This window comes from Dipodomys spectabilis, unplaced genomic scaffold (genome assembly GCF_019054845.1).
Source record: "Dipodomys spectabilis isolate Male_0828 unplaced genomic scaffold, ASM1905484v1 ptg000295l, whole genome shotgun sequence".
NCBI classification, from domain to species: domain Eukaryota; kingdom Metazoa; phylum Chordata; class Mammalia; order Rodentia; family Heteromyidae; genus Dipodomys; species Dipodomys spectabilis.
In genome coordinates, this window is record NW_024870972.1 from 279,538 (window position 1) to 305,114 (window position 25,577).

General features: G+C 44.1%; 1 long non-coding RNA gene across 1 annotated transcript; it reads left to right on the forward strand.

The window, feature by feature from the left end:
- Window positions 1-1,438: 1,438 nt before the first annotated feature.
- Window positions 1,439-25,104, forward strand: LOC122126973. Its single transcript, XR_006151053.1, has 3 exons — window positions 1,439-1,449; window positions 14,474-14,483; window positions 25,020-25,104. It is a non-coding gene; the product is annotated as an uncharacterized LOC122126973 (long non-coding RNA).
- Window positions 25,105-25,577: the final 473 nt, after the last annotated feature.

Below are 25,577 nucleotides of genomic sequence, written 5' to 3' on the forward strand. Positions count from 1 at the left end.
AGTACTAAATGAGTTAACTGACCATCATACTAGAATTCCTTACGCCCCAAATAAGAGACAATGTAGCCGGGCGCCAGTAGCTCACACCTGTAATCCTAGCTACTTAGGAGGCTGAGATCTGAGGATCACAGTTCAAAGCCAGCCTGGGCAGGAAAGTCTGTGAGACTCTCATCTCCAATAAACCACTAGAAAACCGGAAGTGGCACTGTGGCTCAAGCTGTAGAGTGCTCGCCTTGAGCTGAGGAGTGCAGGGACAGCACCCAAGCCCAGAGTTCAAGCCCCACAACCGACCAAAAAAACCAAAAAAACTGTCAGTAGGCACATTTCAGAAACTAAACATCAGGGGCTGGGAATGTAGCTTGGTAGGAGAATGTATACTTAATATGCAGAAGGCCTTGGGTTCCATTCCGAGCACTACAAAGAGGGGGGAGGGAGAAAGGGAGGGGATGTTACAAACTTAATCACATTGTTAAGATCCAATGGTGAGGCCCAGTACTTGTATTTTGCAGAAGCCAATGTTTACGCCTCCACATTTCTAGTTATAATAGGTAAGAACACCAGTACTAGCCAACACTGGTGGTTCACATCTATAATCCAGTCGACTTGGAGGCTGAGATCTGAGGACGGAGCCAGTCCCCAGCAGGCAGGCAAATACCGGTGACCGTTGCTAAATTAACCCGAAAAAGAGTGGGTATGGTTCGAGTGGCTGAGCTCCAAACCAAAGCAATGAATCCATTGACAACCAAAAACTCCTAGCTACTTAGAGATGAGAGAATCTCGGTTCAAAGCTAGATCAGAGAGAAGACTTAGACTGGATCTCCAAATAGGGAGCAAAAGCTGGCTGTAGCTGGTGGTGGTAGAGTACCAGCCCAGTGGAGCAAGACCACCACCAGGCCAGTCTGGACCACAGCACTGCCATGCGACACACACCTGCATGTGCATGGGCCCTGCCTTCTCTACAGACTCAACCTAACCATAAACCTCCACTGATGTCTTGCTTTTGTTTTCTCAACATTGTTTTGTTCCTGCATCAGCCTTCACAACCTGCCACAACCTTGACAAGTTTCTAATGAACTTCTTTTTCAAGAGAAGGCTGTTTTAAATTTTGACATGTATTTAGCAGCGGTCTGGAATTTACAAGATAAATGGAGAGCCTAATGTCAGCCTTCAGATTTCCCTATCTTGTCTTACAGCTAACATTTCAAGTATGTGATCGACGGTAATAATGACTTGCAGGGAAACCTACGCTCACATCCGATGTGCATTGCATCACATCCTTGCGCTCAGGGGAGCTCCAGATGGACCCTTACACTAGATTGGACAGCAGGGACTGATGGACTTGTTCCAAAGCATTAAGCCACCATCTGCAGCCTTCTGTTAATTCCCTCCATCTCATCTGTTCCATTCTGAAATCTTTTTATATACCCATTGCACCAGTAACCAAGATTTGTCCTGCACCTAGCTCCTTCCCATAAGGCAGAAATAAATATAATATTATTCTCAATTAAACAATGTTTCCACATTATTCTTTAAATCCTAAAACATTACTCTGTATTTAACAGCAAAAGTACCATGCAAGGCACTTTAGAGTACAATACTCGGTCGGAACCGAGCCTAAAATTATCATTTTAGGCCATCTTTGTTCTGCTGCTAGGCTTGGCTCTCTCCTGGTTCTATTCTCAATTCAAGCCACGATATGTTGTGTGAGCTGTACATTAAACCCAAATTATTTCTAACATCTTTTCCGTCTCTTACTGTCTGCCGGACTCCAGAACGTGTTGAAGTTGCCTGTACACAATAAAGAGCATTTAACGTCAAGTGAGAGTCCAGCAATGACGTCACTGTATGAGCAACCCCAGAGCTGGAGGCAGAGATGGGATGTAGGGCTACTCAATCCATCAGGACAACCTCAAGTTTTCAAAGACTGCGTAGGCTACACCGTGAGATACTGTTTCAGATAAAATCAATCAATATATACAACCTGCAGTTCCTGGTGGTTTTTGTTGTTTTTCTGTGTATGCATGTGCACACCAGCACATACAAGCACACATGTGCATTATCAGTACTGGGGCTTGAACTCAGGGCCTTTCACTCAGTTCTTTTGCTCACAACTGGCGTTCTATCACTTGAGACAAACCTCCACTTTCTGCTTTTTGCCTATTATTTGGAAATAGAACTCTCACAGATTTGTCTGCCTGGGCTGACTTGGAACCATAATTCTCAGATCTCAGCCTGCTGAGTAGCTAGGATTATAGGCAGGCATGTGTCACCAGGGCCCAGCTATTGCTTCTTGCTTTGAGACAAGGTCTCATTACATGGACTAGAATTCACTATGTAGTAGCCTAGGTGAAGCTCATACTCACAACCCTCCTGCCTCAACTTCCCTACTAACTGCGCTGGGATCACAGACATATACCTACACCCACAGTGATCACAGCTCTGCTTTTAGGAAATTATTTCTTTCAGTTGTTCATTCATTCATTCAGTCAGTCAGTAAATATTTTCTGAGTCATCATACAGAGAAGATGACAGACAGATTCTGTGGATATAAGTGTGAAGGAGATAAGATCCCTGCTGATAGGACCCATATTATTAGAGAACCATTTTCGAGAGAAAACAGACAAACTGAAGAGAAAAATCAGGAAGAAATGAGTTGGCAAAACAGGGAGAAGGTGAGATGTGAATGCTATTTTAAGCCTGGTGACCATAAATAAGAGATATCAGTAATGACTGAAGCTTATGGGTGGGAAATACTATTCTCTTCATTTACTTTTAATTTTTTATGGTGATGGGAGTGGGGATTGAATTCAAAGGCCTCATGCTTGCCGGGCAGGTACACTAGCTTCCACATCTCAGTCCTTTTTCATTTGTGCTACTTATATCTGGTTCTTGCTTGCTGCCTGGTTTTGTACCTGGGCCCCAATAGTACTGCACTAACTGGGAGATGATGCGTACCACCAACACGCAGCTTCTTCAGGTGAAGTAAGTAAGCTGGGTTGGATTCCTCAGCATCCCACACACAGAAACAGCCGGACGTGGCACTGTGGTTCAAGTGGTAGAGAGCTAGCCTTGAGCAATTGCAGTTCAGGGACAGTGTGTAGGCCCTGAGTTCAAGCCCCAGGACTGGCGATGATGGTGATGATGGTGGTGGTGATGATGATGATGATGCAATTAGATTGTATAAATTGCTGGGAGCAGCTCGGGAGATTCACATTCTAACCAAACTCCAGACAGGAGTATTGTAGAACAGGGTTTCTCAAGCTCATCACTGCTGGCATCTGAGTCAGAGTTCTGTGTTTTGGAGGGCTGCCTTTATGGACTGTAAGATATCTGGCACTACCCCTGGCCTCTGCCGTCAGCACACACAGACTTTTCCAGAGTGAGAAAAATACTCCTGCCTCTAGACGGTGCCAATCACCTTGTATCTGTACTTCTGTCAGAAGAGACCTGGCTTCTCTGTATCTTGATAGCCCATCTATATGAAACAAAGGCTGGCTGATTTTATGGTAAGGTCATCTTACACCCAGACAACTTCTGTTCTCAAAGCCCAGCCCAGATTTTGCTCAGCACATTATCTGTGCCTTTACAGCGTAAGGCTTTTCCCTTTCATCAATTACTAGCACCTGAAGGACTGTATGCAGTTTTACATTTGTATTATTTGTGGACTTATACTTCCTATGGTGCTTCCCTTTAAACCGTATGAAACATTCCCCACATACACACAGCAGCCTGGGCAGCCAGCTAGGAAAGGGCACACAGCTCTGTACTTGTTTGTATGCCTGGTCCTTGGGCTTGAATTCAGGGCCTGTTGTCCTTCAGTTTTTGGTTTTTGTTTTTCTTTGTTTTTGTTTTTTTTTGGTCGGTCATGGGGCTTGAACTCTGGGCCTGGGCACTACCCCTCAGCTCTTCAGCTCAAGGCTAGCGCTCTACCACTTGAGCCACAGTGCCACTTATGGCTTTTTCTGTGTATGTGGTACTGAGGGATCAAACCTGGAGCTTCATTCATGCTAAGCAAGCACTCTACCACTAGGTCACATTCCCAGCCCTCTCCTTGAGTTTTTTGTGCTCAAGGCTAGTGCTGCTCTACCACTTGAGCCACAGCTCCACTCCCGGCTTGTTCTGGTAGTTAACTGGAGATAAGAGTCTCATGGATTTTTCCTGCCCCGGCTGGCTTCAGGAAGGGGACCCTACAATTGAACTCTTCAGTCTGCCAAAATGCTAACTATGTAGGAAATGGAACTAATTCAGCTGTTTCTGGTGTTTTTTTGGGAAAAGAAAAAGTTCAACACCTTCCCAAACTTGCTCCCAGAGTGAGTTCTTTCCAAAGAGAAGTTTTAGCCCTCCCCTCCTTTCCTCTGGTGCCACAGTGACTCAAATACCCTTCCTCAAGTCATCTTTGACCCCTCAATGCCCAATGGGTGTTTTCCACTGTCTTTCTCCTGTGTCTCTCTTATTACTCAGCAATACCAATCCTGTGATGGGGAGCAGAATCACTTTTTTTTTTTTGGTCGGTCGTGGGGCTTGAACTCTGGTCCTGGGCACTGTCCCTACGTTTTTCATCTCAAGACGAGCACTCCACAGCTAGAGCCACAGCACCATTTCCGGTTTTCTAGTGGTTTATTGGAGATAAGAGTCTCACAGACTTTCCTGCCTGGCAGTGATCCTCAGATCTCAGCCTCCTGAGTAGCTAGGATTACAGGCATGAGACACCGGAGCCCAGCAGAGCCAAGCAGAATCGCTCTTATCTGAATACTTACTGACTTCCATCACTGAGCCACCACACCTACCAGGAGCTTAGGGGTAGAGAAGAATCTGCAGTGATTACTGACATTTTATTATTTGCAGCCAGAAAAATCATACTTGATACACTTCTGAGTTCAATGTGCACAGGGTCGATCATCTAGTTCTACCCAGTGTTTCAATGGCAAATGACCTTTCCTACTCTGACGATCTTCTTTCACTCTGTTCTGGCCCAGCAACCAGTGCTAGATTTAACCTACACACAGGGCACACAAGAGTTCTTAGTCTAGAACTTTATAAGTTTTCCCACTACCTGAAGAAACATGACTAACAGCGAGCTGATATGCAAGGCTTACTACAGCAATGCCTCTGTGGTCTCTCTCTCTCGACCTCTTTTTCTACCGGTCTGAATAAGGAAATAACTCTGATCCGGCCAGCTTTGCTAACTTGCACACCATGAACCCCTGAGTCCCGGAAGCTCTTCACTCATCATCATTGCCTCCCCCTGAGCTACTGGTTGCTTTATAGATATAACATGGGTTTTCTACTATATTGTAACAGATCCTTCTTGATAAATTTCCCAAGGCAACAGTAATAATCCGTACAACTTTAGCATTAATAATGAAAAGAATGGAAAAGATTTTTTTTGGGGGGTCCGGATGTGGGGCCTGAACTCTGGGCCTGGGCGCTGTCCCTCAGCTCTTCAGCTCAAGGCTAGCGCTCTACAACTTGAGCCACAGTGCCACTTCCGGCTTTTTTCTTTTTGCTTATGTGGTGCTGAGGAATCGAACCCACGGCCTCATGCATTGCAAGGTAAGTGAGCACAAGAGAAAGATTTTTTAATTCCATTTTTACTTTAAAAAGCTGCATATTGGCTGGGAAGGTGGCTCAGTGGTTAGAGTGTTTGCCTAGCATGCATGAAGCCTGGGGTTTGATTCTTCAGTACCACATACACAGAAAAACCTGGAAGTGGTGCTATGGCTCAAGTGGTAGAGAGTTAGCCTTGAGCAAAAAAAAAAAAAAAAACAAAAAACTCAGGGACAGTGCCCAGGCCCTCAAGTCAAGCCCCAGAACTGACCAAAAAAAAAAAGTTGCATATTACAGAAATGGAAGTACAGGAATAAAGATGGTATCTATCCATCACTAACATGAAAACTCCAGTCAGGAGGCTGTCAAGTAGATCCTTTTCCCTCCTGATCCCAGCATGATGCAAGCTTGTGCCGTTTGTAACACATGGGGATTGAGAAGAAAGGTCAGAAACAATAGATAAAAATCAGTACATGTGTAAGATACTCACTCAAATCAGTACCAGTCTAGGAGTGGGAAACTTCTCATTATGGCAACCTGAGAAATCTTTGAACACCTTTCCCTCCATAAAGGTGTACCAAACGACTCCAGGAAATAAAAAAATTCTTACCCATAAGTAGGATTATTTACAAAAAACCTTTCGGGAAAAGAGAACACACAAAATGGAAATGGAAGAAAGGATTTAAAGTAGATCTGTTAATTTAACAGACTTTGTCAAGCAAATCCACCATCCCTAGTGTGCTATTTATTGTGCCTAATAGAACCAACACTCGAGTAAAAGGTAGTCATTAAAAAGGACTGGTCAGAAGGGGAAAACACAGCAAACAAGCCAGCTTAAAAAGTTTCTCAATTTTAAGTGAGTTACTCTGAGGGAATTATCTGGAGGTGACTTTAAAGTTTAACATTAAAATATGAAGAAAGGATCATCATGGCCCCATCACTCCCCTATTTTCACTTTTTTTGGGGGGTGGGGGGATGTTATGGATGGTCGGAGGGGCATGAAAGACCAGGCGCAGTCTGCTATAACGTTAGGTTCAGGTTACCTACTGCCAAGTCACACAATTACTCCAGAAAACCTGCCTAAGGAATGTGGGCTGCCTGTCAAGGTTACAAGCTGTCCACTGCAGTGTAAGATTTACAAGAAAGTGACATCATGTAAACTTCATAAAGGTCGCATGGTGTCAGGAACTTTAAACAAGAAAATAAATACTATCCTCCATCTAGTTTTGTATACTAATTTCAAGTCAGCATACATAAATACCACACAGCACACAAGAGCATTACCTTAAGGGGTCACTTGCTCTGTGAAGAAAACACTGCTTTTGGCTGTGAAAGTAACTGATTTCACAGGCTATTTACACAAATTCTAGGATTTTAGCATCTTAATGCAGGCCAGAATTCTACCCCTCCTCCACCAACCCCAAAGCAAGTCCCAGGACATCAGGAGAAGAACACAACAATGGAGTGAAGAGAAAACAAAGGCAGGGGGTTCAAGACTTAACCCCAGCTGAGACAGAGAGAACAGCATTGTGGCTCAGAGGGCGAATGCTTGCCTGGCAGTTGCAAGACCCTGGATTCAATACTCAGCACCAAGCCTATGGCCTTCATCTGTAAGTACCAAATGAAATAGCCCAGACAAGACTAGGTGATAGGTGCTTCCAAAAAAGACAAGAGCCACGGGTAAGAGGAAAACACTGCCTTGATGTTCTGTAATATGTTCCCTCAAGAAGCTCAAACTCTTCGCACAAGTACACTAGGCTGCCTAGGTCACCACCACAATGCCATCCTCTTTAGAAACCATCTACCCATGGTAGATACCACCTTGGTATCTTTGCCTGGAAACCCAACAACATTCAAGAAATCATGAGTGATTATTAGAGTTCTGTCATTTTGAAACTGATGAGAAAATGAATGTGTTATGTGTCTGGAACACATATTATCACCACCACCACACGTGCATGCACACGTGCGCGCGCACACACACACACACACACACACACTCCAACTCAAGTCTTGAACTTTTGCAGCTGAGCTGAGCCCCCTCCCAGGTCCACCAGGGCACCCGCTCCAGGGCTGACAAGAGTGCTGGTGGGCAATGGCAGCCAGCCTGCCTCAGAGGCCTTTATAGAAAGAGTCAGGCAGCTTCACATCTCCCTCCCTACTGCTCCAAAACATGCTTCTTTAATGATTACCAAAGAAAAGAATAAAACCTAATATCTGTTTCCCAGGTTTACTGACCTGTACAACCGCTGACAGCATGCAAATCTGGAAGCCTCGCAACTTCCTTCAATTTCTCTAAATGTGAATACTGAAGAGTTTGAAGGGGGGGAGCACTGTTTTGTTGTGTAGAGCCAGGGACGCTCCTCGGTGTGCACCAGTCCCCCACCCCCGAGGACATCTCATGTTGGCATCTGGCTTGCTTTTACATGGATGTGAATTCTGTCTTGCTTAATTTTGTGGAACACTATCAGGACAGCCTAAAATACAACTGGGTGGCTCAGTACAAGCGACCATCTGCCCTGTGACCAGGTGAGGCTCAGGGCTAGATTCCTGGTGTGCTAAAAGGTCCAGAATGAAGACTGGACAAGCACAAGAAACACGCATGTGCAGCGCAGAGAGGCGGGGGAAGGGGGGGGTGCCACCAGCCAACTGGGGTTTCCATCTAGCTGGTGTAACACACACCCTTCTTTCAGGGCTCACGTCACACACGACCATTCTGCCACATGCCCTGTCCCTGAGCTCACTCTGAAAAGGAACCACAACTGGACTGCAGGTCATCTCTCTGCCATTGAGTCTGGGTTTCAGATGGCTCATCCGTGCAAGAATTTTATGTTAGATGAACTCTAGGTATTTCACAGACCCAAAATTCCATGATTTTAAGAGTGTTTTTGAGCCATAACAAGCATGGTGGAGAACCCTGGTCAGGATCCCTACCACCAAGTAACGTTCTACCAAATGAAACCTACAAATCCATCCTCGGTGCATCTGAACTAGGGATTTTTCTTCTTTCTGTTCAATGTCCAAATTACTTTTAAAATAGCTTCCGAGGCTTAAAGATTAACCTTTTCCTCAATTAGACCTAAAATTGTGAGCAATTCTGGAGGACAAATGTCTTAAAACTATCTTTTGCCCTTCTTTCACTCCTCTTTGTTCTGTTGTATTTGAGATCCTCATACATAGAACCACGAATAAAACCCAGGTCTAGTTTGTGGCTTGCCTATCCTCCGTGCTGCAACCTCATGTATGAGACTGGGACCTCTCCAGAGAGCGATGTCACCCACCCTCATATTTTCATTTTTCACTGGGTGCTGTTCATTGCTTTTTTGTTGTTCTGTCTTCATATTAGCCTCTAGCAAACACTAGTCCACATTTGTCGAAAACATGGGCTCAGTGTCTTTCTCAGTAGTTCTTACTGTTAAAAGAGCAATGGTCTAGGCCGAGGAGGTGGCTCGGGTAGAGTGCCTGCCTAGCATGCATGAAGCCCTGAGTTTGATTTCTCAGTACCACATACACAGAAAAGGCCAAAAACGGCTCTGTGTCTCAAGTGGCAGAGAGCGGCTCAGGGACAGAGCCCAGGCCCTGAGTTCAAGGCCTAGGACTGGCAAAAAAAAAAAAAAGGAACAGGCTCAGGATCTTTGTGATTCTTTCCTCAGCAATGCTATTTTGGGCCAGATACACCTTTTAGTGAGGAGCAGCACCATAAATTAAACTACAGTGACTAAGGGATGGGCCTTGCTCCGTGTACCCCGCTGGGCTTTATATCTTACAACCCATTGACAGACTTCATCCAGGACTTACTGATTTGCTTATTATCTGGCTCATTCCACAAAAAAGGAGGCAGTTATTTTTGTGTTGTGTTTACAAGTTTCACAACAGCACCTACTCGGCCTGCCTAACACACAAAGGATGCTTTATAAATATTTGCTGAAAGAAACATCAACTCTCCCTGCTGTAATTCTAGCTACTCAGGAGTCAGAGGTCTGAAGATCACAGTTCAAAGCCAGTCCAGGCAGGGAAGTCCATGAGACTTTTATTTTTGCCAGTCCTAGGACTTGAACTCAGGGCCTGGACACCGTCCCTGAACAACTTTGGCACAGGGCTAGCACTCTACCACTTAAGCCACAGAGCCACTTCCAGCTTTTCTGTCTGTGGTACTGAGGAGGTGAACCAGGGCTTCAAGCCTGCTGGGCGAGCACTGTACCACTAAGCCACATTCCCAGCCCCTCCATGAAACTCTGATCTCCAAGGAACCACCAGAAAACCTGAAGTAGTGCTGTGGCTCAAGTGGTAAAAATGCTCACCTTGAGCTCAAATGGTAAAACGCTCACCTTGAGCTGAAGAGCTCAGAGACAGTGTCCCAGGTCCTGAGTTCAAGCCCCAAGATTAACCACAACAACAACAACAACCAAAGAAATAGGAACTCAGCTGGATGCTGGTGGCTCATGCTTATCATCCTAGTTATTCAGAAATCTAAGAACTGAGGATGGCAGTTCAAAGCTAGCCTCATCCAGGAGAGTCCAGGAGACTTTTTTTTTTTTAAATCAATTGTGAAGCTTCTTAACTCTGGGCCTCCCATACTGTCTTGATCTTTTTTGCCTAAGGCTAGAGCTCTACCATTTTGGTTTTCTGGTGGTTCACTGGAGGTAAGAATCTCCCAGATTTTCCTGCCTGGGCTAGTTTCAAACCTTGATCCTCAGATCTCAACCTCCTGAGTATTACAGGTGTGAGCCACTAGCACCTTGTGGAAGACAGCTAGCCTTGAGCAAAAGAGCTCAGGGATAGGGGGACAGGAGAGAGGGGAGGGGTCAGGGAGATGAGGGGAGGGAGACAGGAGGGGAGGGAGGGAGGAAGAGAATGAGAGAGAGAGAGAGAACAAGCACAAGAGAGAGAAGAAACATGATCTTGCCCCTGTACTCAGTTTCAGTAGAAGGCTTAAAAAAGATCTTCTGGCCAGGTACTGGTGGCTCATGCCTATAATCCTAGCTACCCATGAAGCTAAGGCCTGAGAATAATAGTTCAAAGCCAGCCAGGACAGGGAAGACTGTGAGACCCATCTCCAATTAACTACCAAAAACCATGAAGTAGAGCTGTGCTCAAGTGGTAGAGTGCCAGCTGTGGCCAAATACTAAAGGACAGTGCTCAAGCTCCAGTACCAGCATACACAAAAGAAAAAGGAAAGAAAGGGAGGAGAGGGGGAGAGAGGAGGGAAGGGAAGGAGGGAGGGAGGGAAGAGAGAGGGAGGGAAAAGAGGAAAGAGAGGAGAAAGACAGAGACAAGACAGGACAGGACACCTGGGCTCTGGTAGCTCATGCCTGCAATCCTAGCTACAAAGCAGGCTGAGATCTGAGGATCATAGTTCAAAGTCAGCCCAGGCAGGAAAGTCTGTGAGGCTCAGGTGGTAGAGCACCAGCCTTGAGCAAGAAAAGCTCAGAGGCAGCACCCAGCACCAGTACAAAAACAAAGGCCAGTATGTTTCAATTAAAATAGTTTCCTGGGAGTGCAGTTCAACAGTACAGCACCTGCCTATCTAGTACACTACAGACCTTCTTTCTTGATCCCTAGTCCTGCCAGGAAAAAAAAAATACGTTTCCTCACTCAGTCCACTAAATCTAGTCATCATGAAATGAATACCCTAATCAGGGCTCACTTATTATTTCCTGTATTTGAGGCCTCTTAAACCTTTGATTGAAGAACCTCCTTCAGAATTGATTAAAATGTTAAACCACAAACATACTGCCAGCAGATTGTGTATAAGTATACGAACTCAAAAATCTACCGCTCATCCTTTGGCACCATGTTTAGGAACTGTTGATTGTATTTTTAAGTTCCTCTTAACTTTAGTCTTTTTTGGGGGGAGGGGGGTGGGCAAAAACTAAGGAGCCAGTCTTGGGGCTTGAACTGAAGAGCCTGGGCACTGTCCCTGAGCTGCTTTTGCTCTCTACCACTTGAGCCACAACACCACTTCTGGCTTTTTCTGTGTATGTGGAACTGAGGAGTGGAACCTAGAACTTCATGCACACTAGGCAAGCACTCTACCACTGAGCCACATTCAGTACTTATTTTAATGTGCAAATTCATGGCTTGTGCTCCCAGTAAGGAGGTAATCCAAGGAAAGACCAAGTATAACATTCAGGACTCAGCATATTATACTCAGGTGATCATGTGGTTTAGGTAAGGGACTTTAAACCACATAAAACCACAATCAGAGCCCAACACCAACCAGTGGCTCACAAATATAACCCTAGTTACTCAAGAAACTGCCGGCTGAGAATCAAGATTACAAGCTAACCAGATATACCAGCAGAAAAGTTCAAGAGACTTTTATCTCCAATTCACCAGCTCCACTGATAGAGAGCCAGCCATGAACAAAAAAGCCTAGTTAAGATTCAAGGCCCAGACTTCAAGCCACAGTACTAACCAAAAAAGAAGAAAGAACTAGAAAGAGACACAGCAAACCTAAAAATTAGGTTCTCAAAGGCAAGAAGCTCATTAAAAGATACAAGAAAGCAATCAATTAATTTTCATTATCCTGCTACCATAAGAACTACATAAATGATTCTACATGAACATTTCCAGTTCCCTTGGATCAGACCACTGAAAAATCTCCCTTATCAAGTAAGGCACTAGTTTCTGAGAAGACCACTTGGTTAGGGGAAAGTACTAAACCTTTGAAGAAGAGACCAATTAACTTTTCTCTTTGGAGTCAACAAAACTTAGCCAACCTAACCAATAAAATATTAAGCAATTACACAATGCTAGATTAAATAGTATACAAGTTGGGCAACAAGCCGGGTGGCTCACACCTATAATCCTAGCTCCTCAGAAGAATGAGATTTGAGGATCATAGTCTGAAGCCAGCCTAAGCAGAAAAGTCCATGCGACTCTTTTTTTTGGGGGGGGGGAGGGGTCCGGTCGTGGGGCCTGAACTCTGGGTTTGGGCGCTGTCCCTCAGCTCTTCAGCTCAAGGCTAGCACTCTACCACTTGAGCCACAGTGCCACTTCCGGCTTTTTTCTTTTTGCTTATGTGGTGCTGAGGAATTGAACCCAGGGCCTCAGGCATGCAAGGCAAGCGCTCTACCACTAAGCCACCTTCCCAGCCCCCATGCGACTCTTATCACCAATTAACCACCCCAAAATCAGAAGTAGAGCTGTGGCTCAAAGTGGTAGAGCACTAGCTTTGAGTACAAAAGCTCAGGGACAGCACCCAAGCCCCTGAACAAAAAATAAACAAACAATTGTGGCTCTGAGCTAGTTTTTTCTTTTTCTGGTCAGTCTTGGGGCTTGAATTCTGGGCATGGGCGGTGTCCCTCAGCTCTTTAGCACAAGCCAGCGCTCTACCACTTGTTCCACAGCTCCACTTCCGGTTTTCTGGTGGTACACTGAAGCTAAGAATTTCAGGGACTATCATGCTGGGACTGTCTCTGAACCGAGATCCACAGATCTCAGCCTCCAGAGTAGCTAGGATTACAGACATGAACCACCAGCACCCTGCTCTGATCTACTTATTAACTGCCAATCTTCTGACAGGACCGTTATGAGCCTAACTGATATTATCTACTTCTATATAAAGCACATAGTAGGTACTTAATGATGCCAACGATTTAATTCAGTGTCACTAATCCACTGTATTAACCACCCGAATACTTCAGTCTCCTCTGAAAAAATACTTACTGTATGATACAAATACACTGTGAATATATTTAGGAACTTATAAATATGCAATAGGCTACAATGTTACAAGTTTTTAATCTCATGGGTGATAGTGGGTTATTTCAAATTTTTACGTTTTTTTCCTATAATGTTCAAGCTTTATATAATTTTATTCATTTGTATGTGTGCCCATACTGGGACTTGAACTCAAGGCTCAGGCAATTATCCCTAACCTTCTTTTGCTTGAGGTCAGGACTCTTATTACTTGAGTCGAAGCTCTACTTCTAGCCTCTGCCCCCCTTTTCTAAAATAGTTTATTGGAGATAAGAGTTGCATGGACTTTCTACCCCAGCTGGCTTTGAATCACTATCCTCTGATCTCGGCCTCCTGAGTAGCTAGGATTACAGGCATGAGCCACTACCACCTGGCAATTTTATGTTATTATTTTTTAAACCACAATTAAACAATGCAAAGGATCATTAACCGTACACTCACAGATTTCTGGACTGATAATTACAAACACTTTATTTAGGGCACAGAAACATTGAAGTCCTTAGATATATCTCCAAGCCAGGTGCTGGTGCCTCACACCTGTAATCTTAGCTATTTAGGAGGCTGAGATATGAGGATCACAGTTCAAAGCCAGCCTGAGCAGAAAAGTCTCTGAGACTCTTATCTCCAATTAAGCACCAGAAAACAGAAGTGGCGCTGTGGCTCAAAGTGGTACAGCGTTAGCCTTTAGCTCAGGGGCAGCACCCAGGCCCACAGTGGAAAGCTCCATGATCAACCAAAAAAAAAAATCTCCAAATGATAAGAGGCTAAGGAGTTTAATGGTAGAAGCCTCGCTAGCATGAGACCATGTGTCCAATCTCCCAGCTCCCAGCACTAGGGCAAAAAAAAAGTATGTTGCCTTTCCTGAAGAAATCCTCTATATTCAAGGCTGCTAACGAAGTAAAAATATTTTTAGCATGCCAATATAAAAACATCAGCTCTTCAGGGCTGGGAAGGTGGCTCAGTGGTAGAGCGCTTGCCTTGCATGCCTGAGGCCCTGGGTTCGATTCCTCAGCACCACATAAGCAAAAAGAAAAAGGCCGGAAGTGGCACTGTGGCTCAAGTGGTAGAGCGCTAGCCTTGAGCTGAAGAGCTGAGGGACAGTGCCTAGGCCCAGAGTTCAGGCCCCACGACCGGACCCAAAAAAAAGAAAAACAGAAGCCAAGGCCTTGAAGATTCTATAAATCCAAATGTTCAGCCAGGTGATCAAGAGTTAAAAAGAGAGGAAGAGATCTGTCCCACAGGTGAAAACTGGCTTCCTTTAAAATAAAATAAAATAAAATAAAACAAAACACGGGCTGGGAAGGTGGCTCAGTGGTAGAGCACTTGCCTACCATGCATGAAGCCCTGGGTTCAACTCCTCGGTTCCAAATACACAGGAAACGCCAGAAGTAGCACTGTGGCTCAAGTGGTAGACTCTTTTCTCCTATAGCCATGCCAGGCTGACATGTTAGCTACTCTGGGGCCTGAGATCTGAGGATCACCGATAAAAGCTAATCAGGGCATGAAAGTCTGTAAGATTCTTACCTTCAATTAACCACCAAAAAGCCTGAAGGGGAGCCTTGACTCAAGTGGCAGAGTGCTAGCCTTGAGCACAAAAGTTCAGGGACAGCACCCAGGCCCTGAATTCAAACCACAAGAATGACACCAAAAAAAATTTTTAAGCCAGGCTGGAGGCAGAGCTCAAATGTTAGAGCTCCAGCAGTGAGGAAAGAAATTGAGAGGCTGTGAGTTCAAGCCCCCATTAGAGAAGAAATGATATCCAACTTCTACCTGGTATTATTCACCATTTCTATCTTTTTTGCGGGGAGGGGTCTGGTCGTGGGGCCTGAACTCTGGGCCTAGGTGCTGTCCCTCAGCTCTTCAGCTCAAGGCTAGTGCTCTGCCACTTGAGCCACAGCACCACTTCGGCTTTTTTCTTTTTGCTTATGTGGCGCTGAGGAATCGAACCCACGGCCTCAGGCATGCAAGGCAAGTACTCTACCACTGAGCCACCTTCCTAGCCCACCATTTCTATCTTTTCAAGTTGCTATACATTACCACTGTAGGGCCTAGGACCTAACCTAGGAATCTTTTCTTTCTTTCTTTGCCAGTTCTGGGGCTTGAACTCAGGGCCTGGGCACTGTCCCTGAGCTTCCTTTTGCTCAAGACTTAGCACTCTACCATTTGAGCCAAAGCACCACTTCCAGCTTTTTCTGTTTTATGTGTTGCTGAGGAATCAAACACAGGACTTCATGTATTCTAGGCAAGCACTCTACTACTAAGCCACATTCCCAGCCAAACTTTTTCTTAAAGTCAGGCCAATAAACTATTTGATATTTTTTAATTACCTAAGAAAAATGAGAATCAATTACACTGAATCAAACTGATTAGTGTCCTCAGTTCTTCACAGTTGAGTCAAGTTTGGTAGACAACTAATTTAACATTTCTCAACTTTTGAAAAAAAAAATCTCTACTTAAAATATAGCCATATAGCCCATCATCCTAGCTCCTCAGGTGGCTGAGATCTGAGGATCATGGTTTGAAGCAGCCTGGTCAGAAAAGTCTGTGAGAAGACTCTTATCTCCAATAAATACCAAAAGTCAGAAATGAAGCTGTGGCTTAAGGGGTAGAATACAAGCCTTGAGCCAAAAAAAAAAAAAAGCAGCAGCTCAGGGGTGTGGGTGTGCGTGCACGTGCACACGCACACGTGCACACACGTACACACACACACACAAAGGGGGGCATATCAAAATAAATACACATGATCTACGATAGAGATACAAGTACCAGAGCATTAAGTAAGTAGGTTACCTAACGTCTCCAAAGAAAAAGAAGTGTGAAGAATACTTACAGGGCATACATGTTGGAATCTAAATAGGTATCTGAGGTGTTTTTCAAATTGCATATATTTTAAGTGAAAAGAAAGTTACTCCCAAGGAAGACTAGAATTAGAAACGGTCACTTCGGGTGTCTGCACCAGTCACTGTGTAAGCTACAATCACTTCTCATTTCTCCTTTAAATATACTTGACCTCTTCAAACAATCTGCATTTCTCTTTAGGAAGTGAGCCCGCTAACACTCAGAACCCACACACGTGTAGGACACAGGACAAATCACTCCCAGACTGCTGGGAGCATGGCTGTCTTCAGGCTGAAATGAGTTGACCTCTTCTTTTCCATCCACAAAAAGGGGGCAGGGGGACCCGGTGATGCCTGCCGTTTCCCTCCAAAGGCTCTCCTGACCAGGGGTCCTCTCCATGGTCTCTTGGAGCCCCAGGAGGGGGTGCGGGGTGCGGGGTGCGGGGCCCGGCGGCCTCCATAGAGAGACGCAGCCCTGATTCGCTGGCCTTTGTCAGGGTCTTTTTTTTCTGCTGACCCACTAAGGAAATTCAGAACATTCGGGAGTAACTGTCAGAAAACAAACCAACCAACCATCCAACCATCCATCCATGCATCCATCCATCCATCCATCCATCCATCCATCCATCCATCCATCCATCCATCCATCCATCCAACCATCCCTCCTGCGGACTTCAGGCTCGTGAGCCTTGGCTGCCCGGATTCTAGTGACCAGGCTCCCACCAAGAACAGGGAAAGTCGTTAGAAAAATCACCTGGTACCACAGCCCCCTTTCCCTCCCCTCCCCCCACTCATTCCTCCTCCTCCCCCTCCTCTTTCTCCTCCCCCTCCCCACTCTGCCAGAGGCAGCCAGCAACTTCCCCACATTGTCCGGCGTGCCCCGGGAGCTTGGGCCACCAGCGCCCAGGTCCCTGGGCCGGAGCTTGCCTCCCTGGCTCCAGGAGCACGGCTTCCCCTGCCGGGCCGGGCGCAGGAAGGGGGGGAACATCAACATCAACACAACAACATCAACAACAACACAACAACAACAACCGCCCACAACACAAAAGCCGCGCAAGTTTCCAGCCCCGCGCCATCCCCACCACCCCCACCTCAGGCCGGGCTTGGTGGGAAGAGATGGCATCTGACTTTCCCCGCGGCCCCAGGAGCCCCCCACCCCCGCCCCGCCCGGAGTTGGCGGCCAGGCCCCGTCGCCGCCGCCGCTGCCTCTCTGGGGGCGGACGAGCTCCAGGCGGCCCCGGCTCGGCCCCAAGGGGGCTGGCGGCGCTGCCCGCTTGCCCGCCCGCCTGCCCTGCTCCCCGGCGGCCCTGGACCTCGTGCGGGCGCTGCCGCCGTAAGTCCCAGCGGCACGTGGAGCGCCACCCGCACTCGCCGGCGGCCCTGGCCCCGGCCCCCACCCTCACGCCGCCGCAGCCTTGCTCCAGAACTCCGGCGCGTCCCCGCCTCTCACCTCGATCTCGAAGTCCGGCAGGCGAAAGGTGGTGCGGAAGAGCAAGCAGAAGTGCACGATGGCCGGCACCTCCCACCAGGAATGGAGCTCGCCCAGCCCCACCGCGCCGCGCTCCTCTGGGTACATCGCCGCGCCAGCACGCGCCCGCTCGCTCGCTCGGTGGCTGCCTCCGGCCCTGCGGAGGCGCCTCAGCGCCTCGCGCCGGCTCCTGCCGCAGTGCCCACAGCTCCGCGCGACCTGCGGCTGAGGCGCTTGGCTCGGCAGGGCCAGGCCATGGTGAACCGCTTCGTGGCGGGCCGGGGGGTGGGGAGGCGGCTGCGACAGCGGAGGGGCCAAGTCTCCAAAAATTAAAGAACACAAAGCAGCTATTCCCCTATGGTCAAACAAAACAATATTTGAAACAATCCCAAGAATACTAAAGGCAAATTTTAAGTGTTCAGCTTAAGACTTTCACAGTACTTAGTTGAATAATTTGAGTAAATATTTCTTCTGATATAAAAAGAAAAACTGAAACACAGAAAAACATTTTCCATTGCTAAATATCAGTATTATTTTTTAATTAATATATTAGGGAGAAATCATGTATCATAAATTAATTCCTATTTTGATAATTGAAAATCTGTAACAGAATGAGAGAAAATGTCTTCATCTTTACATTAAGGAATCTTTGGATCTCATTTATGTTTTTGTCTTTTTTTTCTTTGACACATTTTAAATGTCCAAGAAATGGAGGAGGTGATTAAGACCTGCCAGGAAGGTCCAGATGAATGTGTTTGTGAAGTAGCAGTCACAAATAGTAACCCAGTGGAAGAAAGAGTGAGATTGATAACAACTTTAACTTGGGCTCAACTCATAAGCTTGAGCTGATGAGGAATAATGGGAACTCTTTAGGGATGAGCACTGAGGAGTTCATTGAGTGTCAGGACATGCTTCTCTATAGTGAGCCTGATGAGATGCATGCTGCATATACAACTGGTGTGTCTCCTGTAGTTGAACAATCCTTCAGATATTCAGAGTATTTTAGTCAAAATTATGCGAGTCCAAATGAGCTGCAGTATTTTGAATTTGGTGGAGAAGGGAAGGTATTAAACTCAGAGACTATATTCTTTAGCCATAATTGGGTCTGTATGGGAGAGACCTCCTATAACCATAGTGAATATAGAGAAGACTATGATAAGTCTGCTCTCCTTGCCCAAGAGATACTTCAAGGAGGGAGGAAAACACCTGAATGTACTTTATGTGGAAAAACATTCTACGTAAGACCTGTAGTCACTACACATCAGAAAATGTACAAAGGAGAGTATCCTTGTACATTTAATGAATGTGAGAAGTCTTTCAATAAGGAAATGCACATTAGAAAACCTGAGAGCAAATATCCACAGAAGTCCGATGAGTATAAGCAATGTACAAACTCTCTCTCTCATAAGTCAGACTTGACTTTCCAACCTCAATCACCTATAGATTGGAAACCCTTTGAATATGAGGAATGCAGGAAATTTTCCACCCAGAAGTCAGGTCTCAGCAGGCATCAGAGAACTCCCAAAGATGAGAATGCATGCATGAATGCAACAAATGTGGAAAGTCTTTCATACAAAAGTCATACCTCACTTTGCTTCAGCGAACACACACAGGAGGGAAACCTTATGAATGTAACATATGTGGAAAATCTTTTGCCCCGAAGACACATCTTACTGTCCATCAGAGAACACACACAGGAGAGAAACCTTATGAATGTCAGACATGTGAAAAGTCCTTCACCTGGGAAGGCAAACCTCCAGAGACACACGAGATTTCACACAGGTGAGAAACCTTTTGAATGTAACAAATGTGGAAAGACTTTCAGACCGAAGTGAGACCTCACTTTGCATGAGAGAAATCACACTGGAGAGAAACCTTATGAATGCAACAAATGTGGTAAGGCTTTCAGAGGGAAGTCACACCTCACTTTGCACCAAAGAACACATACAGGAGAGAAACCTTATGAATGCAACAAATGTGGAAAGACCTTCAAGTGGAGTTCACACCTTGGCATGCATAACAGAATTCACACTGGTGAGAAACCTTATGAATGTAACAAATGTGGAAAAACCTTCACCCGGAGTTCACACCTCAGCAAGCATAAGATAATTCACACAGGTGAGGAACCTTATGAATGTAACAAATATAGATCTTTCAGGCAGAAGTCTTCTTTCACTTCGCATCAGAGAACACACACAGGAGAGAAACTTTATGAATGTAACAAATGTGGAAAGTCTTTCAGGCACAAATCAACCCTCACTTCGCATCAGAGAACACACACAGGAGAGAAACCTTATGAATGCAACAAATGTGGAAAGACCTTAAAGTGGAGTTCACACCTCAGTTGGCATACGAGAATTCATACAGGTGAGAAACCTTATGAATGTAACAAATGTGGAAAATCTTTCATCCAGAGTTCACATCTCAACAAGAATAAGAGAATTCACACTCATGAAAAATTGTATGTATAAAATAAATGGAAAGTCGTTCACCTGGAAGAAAACTCAGTTTGCATCAGAGAACCCACTCAGGAGAGAAACCTAATGAATGGAGCATATGTGCAGTCTTTCACCCAGAAGGCACAGCTTATGGCTCATCATTGAACACACATAGGAGAGAAATCTTATGAATAAAACAAATGTGGAAAAAATTTTCAAGAAGTCACACCTCAATTTGCATCAGAGAACATACACAGGAGAGAAACCGTATGAACGTAACAAACGTGGAAAATCCTTCACCAAAAAGGCATGAGTTGGTGTTAATAGAACACACAGAAGAGAAATCTTATGAATGTTATAAATGTGGAAAGGTATGCCTTCACCTGGAAGGCATACCTCAGTGTTCATCAGAGAACTGAATCACACAGGAGAAAAGAAAACTAGTGAATACACCAAATGTGCAATGACTTTTAAGCAGGTGTCAGTCCTCAGTGCATCTGAGAACATATAAATAAATGAGAGAAATTCTCAGCATAATAAATGTAGAAAAACATTTAGCTGGAAATCTTATCTCTACAGGTATCAGAGACCTGGTAAATGTAAACATTAGAGGAAATCTTTCAAGCAGAAGTCAGGCTTTAGTAAGCATCAGCACTCACAGCAAAGAAACCCAATGCAGGAAAACACTTTTCAGGAACTGCTGCAAATTATACAGAGAAGCTCTTCATGGCAGAAGTAAGCTAGGTGTAATGGGAAACCATTCTTTCCTTTTTGGGGGGGGGTTCCGGTTGTGGGGCCTGAACTCTGGGCCTGGGCACTGTCCCTCGGGTCTTCAGCTCAAGGCTAGGGCTCTACCACTTGAGCCACAGCGCCACTTTGGCTTTTTTCTTTTTTCTTATGTGGTGCTGAGGAATCAAACCCAGGGCCTCAGGCATGCAAGGCAAGCTCTCTACCACTGAGCCACCTTCCCAGCCCGAAACCATTATTTCCTATTGGGCACTCGCTGAGCCAACATTTCTCATCTTCTTATTGTGATGAGTGTGGATGGTGTCCTTGAATGTTATTCAAAAGATTTGGACACAAGTGATGGGTGTTAATTTCTTCCAGGCTTGAGAAGTAATTAAGAGAGTGAAGTTGTTGACTTGTGTCTTTTACAATATGGAATAATTTGTCAAGGTGATTTTATAAAGTCAGAAATAAGAACTCTGGCCCTTTGAGATTGGACTCAGATCATCCTCCAAGGTGGTTTGGGGAGTCATAGATGGGAAAAGACTGTTATGATTTCAGACAAGGACATAAGAGCTTCGATTTCTCCACTGCTCCACTAAAGTATCCCACTGTATGTGCGCTCAATGCGTTATAACACAAGTGACTTACTATTTCCAGTTCAGTGTTTGAATAGAAGATCTGATGGAAGATGCCACTGTTTATTACAAAACATGCACAATTGTGAAATTTTTCTCTTCACCTTTTGTCCTCAAGTTCATGAAACATTCAGAAAACAGGGAAAGGCACACATTTGGGGATATATTTGCTTTTTGTATGGGTACAAGTCCTGTAGCTTGAGCTCAGAGCCTAGGCACTGTTCTTAAGCATTTTTGCTCAAGGCTAATGCTCTACTATTTGAGTCACAGCTTCATTTCTGGTTTCTTTGGTTGGTAAATAAAGACAAGAGTCTAAACCATTTGGTTTTGGATGAGTAACCCCAAAATAACTTCAGTGCTTCCTTTATATTGAATTAATCACTGGTAATGAGTCACATGTGATTGATTCACCCTTAGTTCATTCTGTTGTTCTGTTGAGTGAGTTGTTATAATAAACCAGCGTGGATAATATGAAGAGCTTGTGTTTTTTTACTTTTCTGGAGGCTGAAAGTGGAGTTCTGAGGATGAGTCTATCATCACTCCAATTTCTTTCCCCAGCTCCTTTCAGAATATTTTAAATTAGGGAAATATAAAGTTTCATAGCAAAATTTCTAATGAAAATTGAGTAGTTTAATTGAATTTGGTAACATTTAAAAATATGTGAAGATGTTGCAGAATTTTTAAAAAGGTGAGGAATATAGATGAACACTGAGCAGTTCCATATGTAAAAGCAACATTCAGAAGCTCCATATGAATGTATCTCCAGAGCAACAGCACAGATTTCCCATTTCTCAGGACTTTAGATAGAAATATCCTGAGAATATTCCACCTATTCATACACATAAACCTCTTGGCTCTGGTGACAGGGTGGAAAGCAAGACTGAATCATCTTATCATGTTGGTAAGAGGTCATCAGAATGTTCACATTGAAGACCTGCCATCACACTGTTTGCCATGGACACTATTGTTTAAAAAAACTACATGTTATACTAATATGTATGAAATAATTTTGAAATGACAAAAATTGAGCAGCATTTGAAAAGTACTTTCATTGATCATGAAAATTTCAGTGTGAATTGAGGATAAAGGTGATGTAAGAAAAATTAAAATCTACCTCAATTGCAATATCAACCTTACCAATTTCTACTTTTGTTGAGTTTTTAGTTTTTAGTTTTGTTCAGTTTATAGTTCTAACATAAAAATTTGCAATTATTTCAAAGACGTGTGTATACATATACATTATATACATAATATATATACATAATATACATACACTTTGGAATAAGTATATATACTGCTTTGGAATAAGCAGATTACATTTCATTCATTAGAAATATTAACTCAGTGCTATTTGTAAATCAGTACAAACTTCTCCAATCATTTGAATCCACCCAGACTCCTCCATAACACATTTCAACTTATCAGACCTTTAGCACAATCATTGTCTCTCCCGAGGAAGCCTATCTAAGGAGGAGCCATTGTGCAACAGGGCACAAGACCCATATCAGGACCTTAAAAACAGGCACACAAATGAGGAAACCATTTACTGTGTGATCAATTCTCAAAGAATTCGTTATCTGTAAGATTAAATTGTTTGGAATTGAAAACCAAAGAAATGAAGATCTCTACAAACAAGGGGACTAAAAAGACAGGAATTTAGTTCATTCCAAAAAGCAGCTGGGCAACAGTGGCTCACGCCTGTAATCCTAGCTACTCAGGAGGCTGAGGTCTGAGGATCCCGGTTCAAAGCCAGCCCGGGTAGGAAACTCCGTGAAACTCTTATCTCCAATAAACCATCAGAAAACCGGAAGTGGCACTGTAGCTCAAATGGTGGAGTGCTAGCCTCGAGCTGAAGTGCTGAGGGACAGCGCTCAGGCTGAGTTCAAGCCCACGACTGACAAAAAAAAAAAAAAAAAGCATAGTTCAGCTCACTACGAATAGATTTTTTCTGACACATTAGCGCTCGAGCAAGGAGTCCTTGTTCTACTCAGCTTATTCCTCCCTTACAACCTGCTATGTGTCTGAAACCCACAAACTGGAAAACTTGGTCATTAGGAAGTATTCAAGGAGGTCTTAGGACTTAAATCAGCCAGTCACCTGTGGCTCACACCTGTACTCCTATCTACTCAGGAGACTTGAGAGCTGTGCTCATGGTTCAAATCAGCCCAGGTAGGGAAGTCATGGAGATTATTATCTCCAACTCACCATCAAAAAGCCTGAAGTAGAGATGTGCAAGTGCTAGAGTGCAAATCTTGAGGAGAAAAAGCTCTGGGAAAATACCTGGGCCTTTAGTTCAAGCCACAGGACCAGCACAAAAACAAACAACAAAAACCTTACTAAGTACCACAAATAACCAGGTACAGTGTAAATAAAAATATCTAAAGCTGCTGGGTACAGGTGGCTCATGCCTGTAAACCTGAGATCTGAGAATAGAGCTTTGAAGCCAGCCTGGGCAGAAAAGTCCATGAGACCCTCCAATTAATAAAAGCAATTCAGAAGTAGAAGTAGAGATGTGGCTCAAGTAGCCTTAAAAGAGAAGCTCAGGGACATCACCCAGGCAGTGAGTCCAGTCACTAATATTGGCATATTTGACTGTGATGTATGAAAAAGACCAGCTGTGGTAAGTGCATATGTTTGTGCAAAACTACACTCTTAGATGCAGAAAATGAGCTTTCTGTGATATGGTTGTGGAGGTATTTCATGTTTACTTCTTCCACTAAATATTCTATTTCCTTAATAACCAAAAGCCCATTTGATTTGAGGACAGCAATGTACTCATTTTAAATAACATTAGTGAGGTGTGATTGGGCAGGTTATAATTTAAACCTTAGGTGGAGAAGACAGGAAGTTTACTAGTTTGAGAGCAACCCAGGCTACATACTAAGGCCTGCCTCAAATCTATGTGTCTGTCTATCTGTCTATGTGTTTTTTTGTGAGTGGATGTGTATATGTGTGTGTGTCCACATATACAAGCATGCGTGCATACATAACCACATAAATAAAATACTGTTTGTTTATTGTAAAGAATGTTCATAGCCATGGTTATCCAGGGAATGTGCTTAATTTTTTCTCTTTCTCTGTATACATGTAGATATAGGTACAAATAAAAATAGACATAGTTTTGTAAACTGAGCATTTGAAAATCACGTTGTTTTGCATTGCAACTGATATAAAAGGAAAGAAACTGATAAGCCTTTTGGCTTTTCCCCTCTAAGCCTAGATACCCATGAAGCTGAGATCAGAGGATCAAGGAATAGAGCCAGCCTAGGCAGAAAAGACTACAGAAGGAGCTATAATTAAGCAGCAAAAAGCTGAGTTGGGGCATGGCTCAAGGAATAGAGAGCCAGCTGTGAGCAATGAAACTGAATAAGCATGAAACCTGAGTTCAAACTTGGGTACTAGCCAAAAAAGGAAAGAAACTAGCGTTAGAACCAATTAAATATAAAAATCAGGTATCTGGAGAAGAAAGTGTGCATAGGTTTTAATGTCATGGAAATCCTCCAGCTTTTCTATATCAAGCCATAGTGTAAGGCCTTTAGTTATTTGAACGGTGTTATTACAGATTTTATTAAATCTAGAATTAAAACATGGCCTAATAGACTAGAGCAGAGGACAACATCAGCTGTACATCTGAAAAGTGACTAATGATCAAGATACAAAGATTATCTAAACTCCCAAAGAACCAATAATCCAATCAATAAATAGGCAACTGAACTGAAGAGACAAAAGAGTGAACTGAGCTCCAAAGAAGTACAAATAAGTACATCTGTAGATGAAGCAATGGTCAGCATTCTTGGCCATAAAGGAGGTACAAATTGAAATGACATTGAAATTTCATCTCACTCCAGACAGAGGGGCAATCAGCAAGTACACAAACAAGAGCAACTGCTAGTGAGGATGTTGGAAAAGGAACCTTATACCTATTTGTGTGAGTATAAATTAGTGCAAACACTTAGGAATGAAGTGGTATAGAAGTGCTTTAAAAAGCTAAAAATAGAAGTACCATAGGATCTAGTAATACTACCCATGGACATACATCAGAAAGAATTTATGTCAGGATAGAATAGTGTCATGTTCACACCCATCTTCATTGCTGCACTATTTCTGGTAGCCAAGCTATCAAAGCAGTTTAGGATATTATAGTTGATCAGTGCATAAACAAAATGTGACTTACACATGACACATAGGCAGTTTATATCTGGAATCTTATTCCATTCTG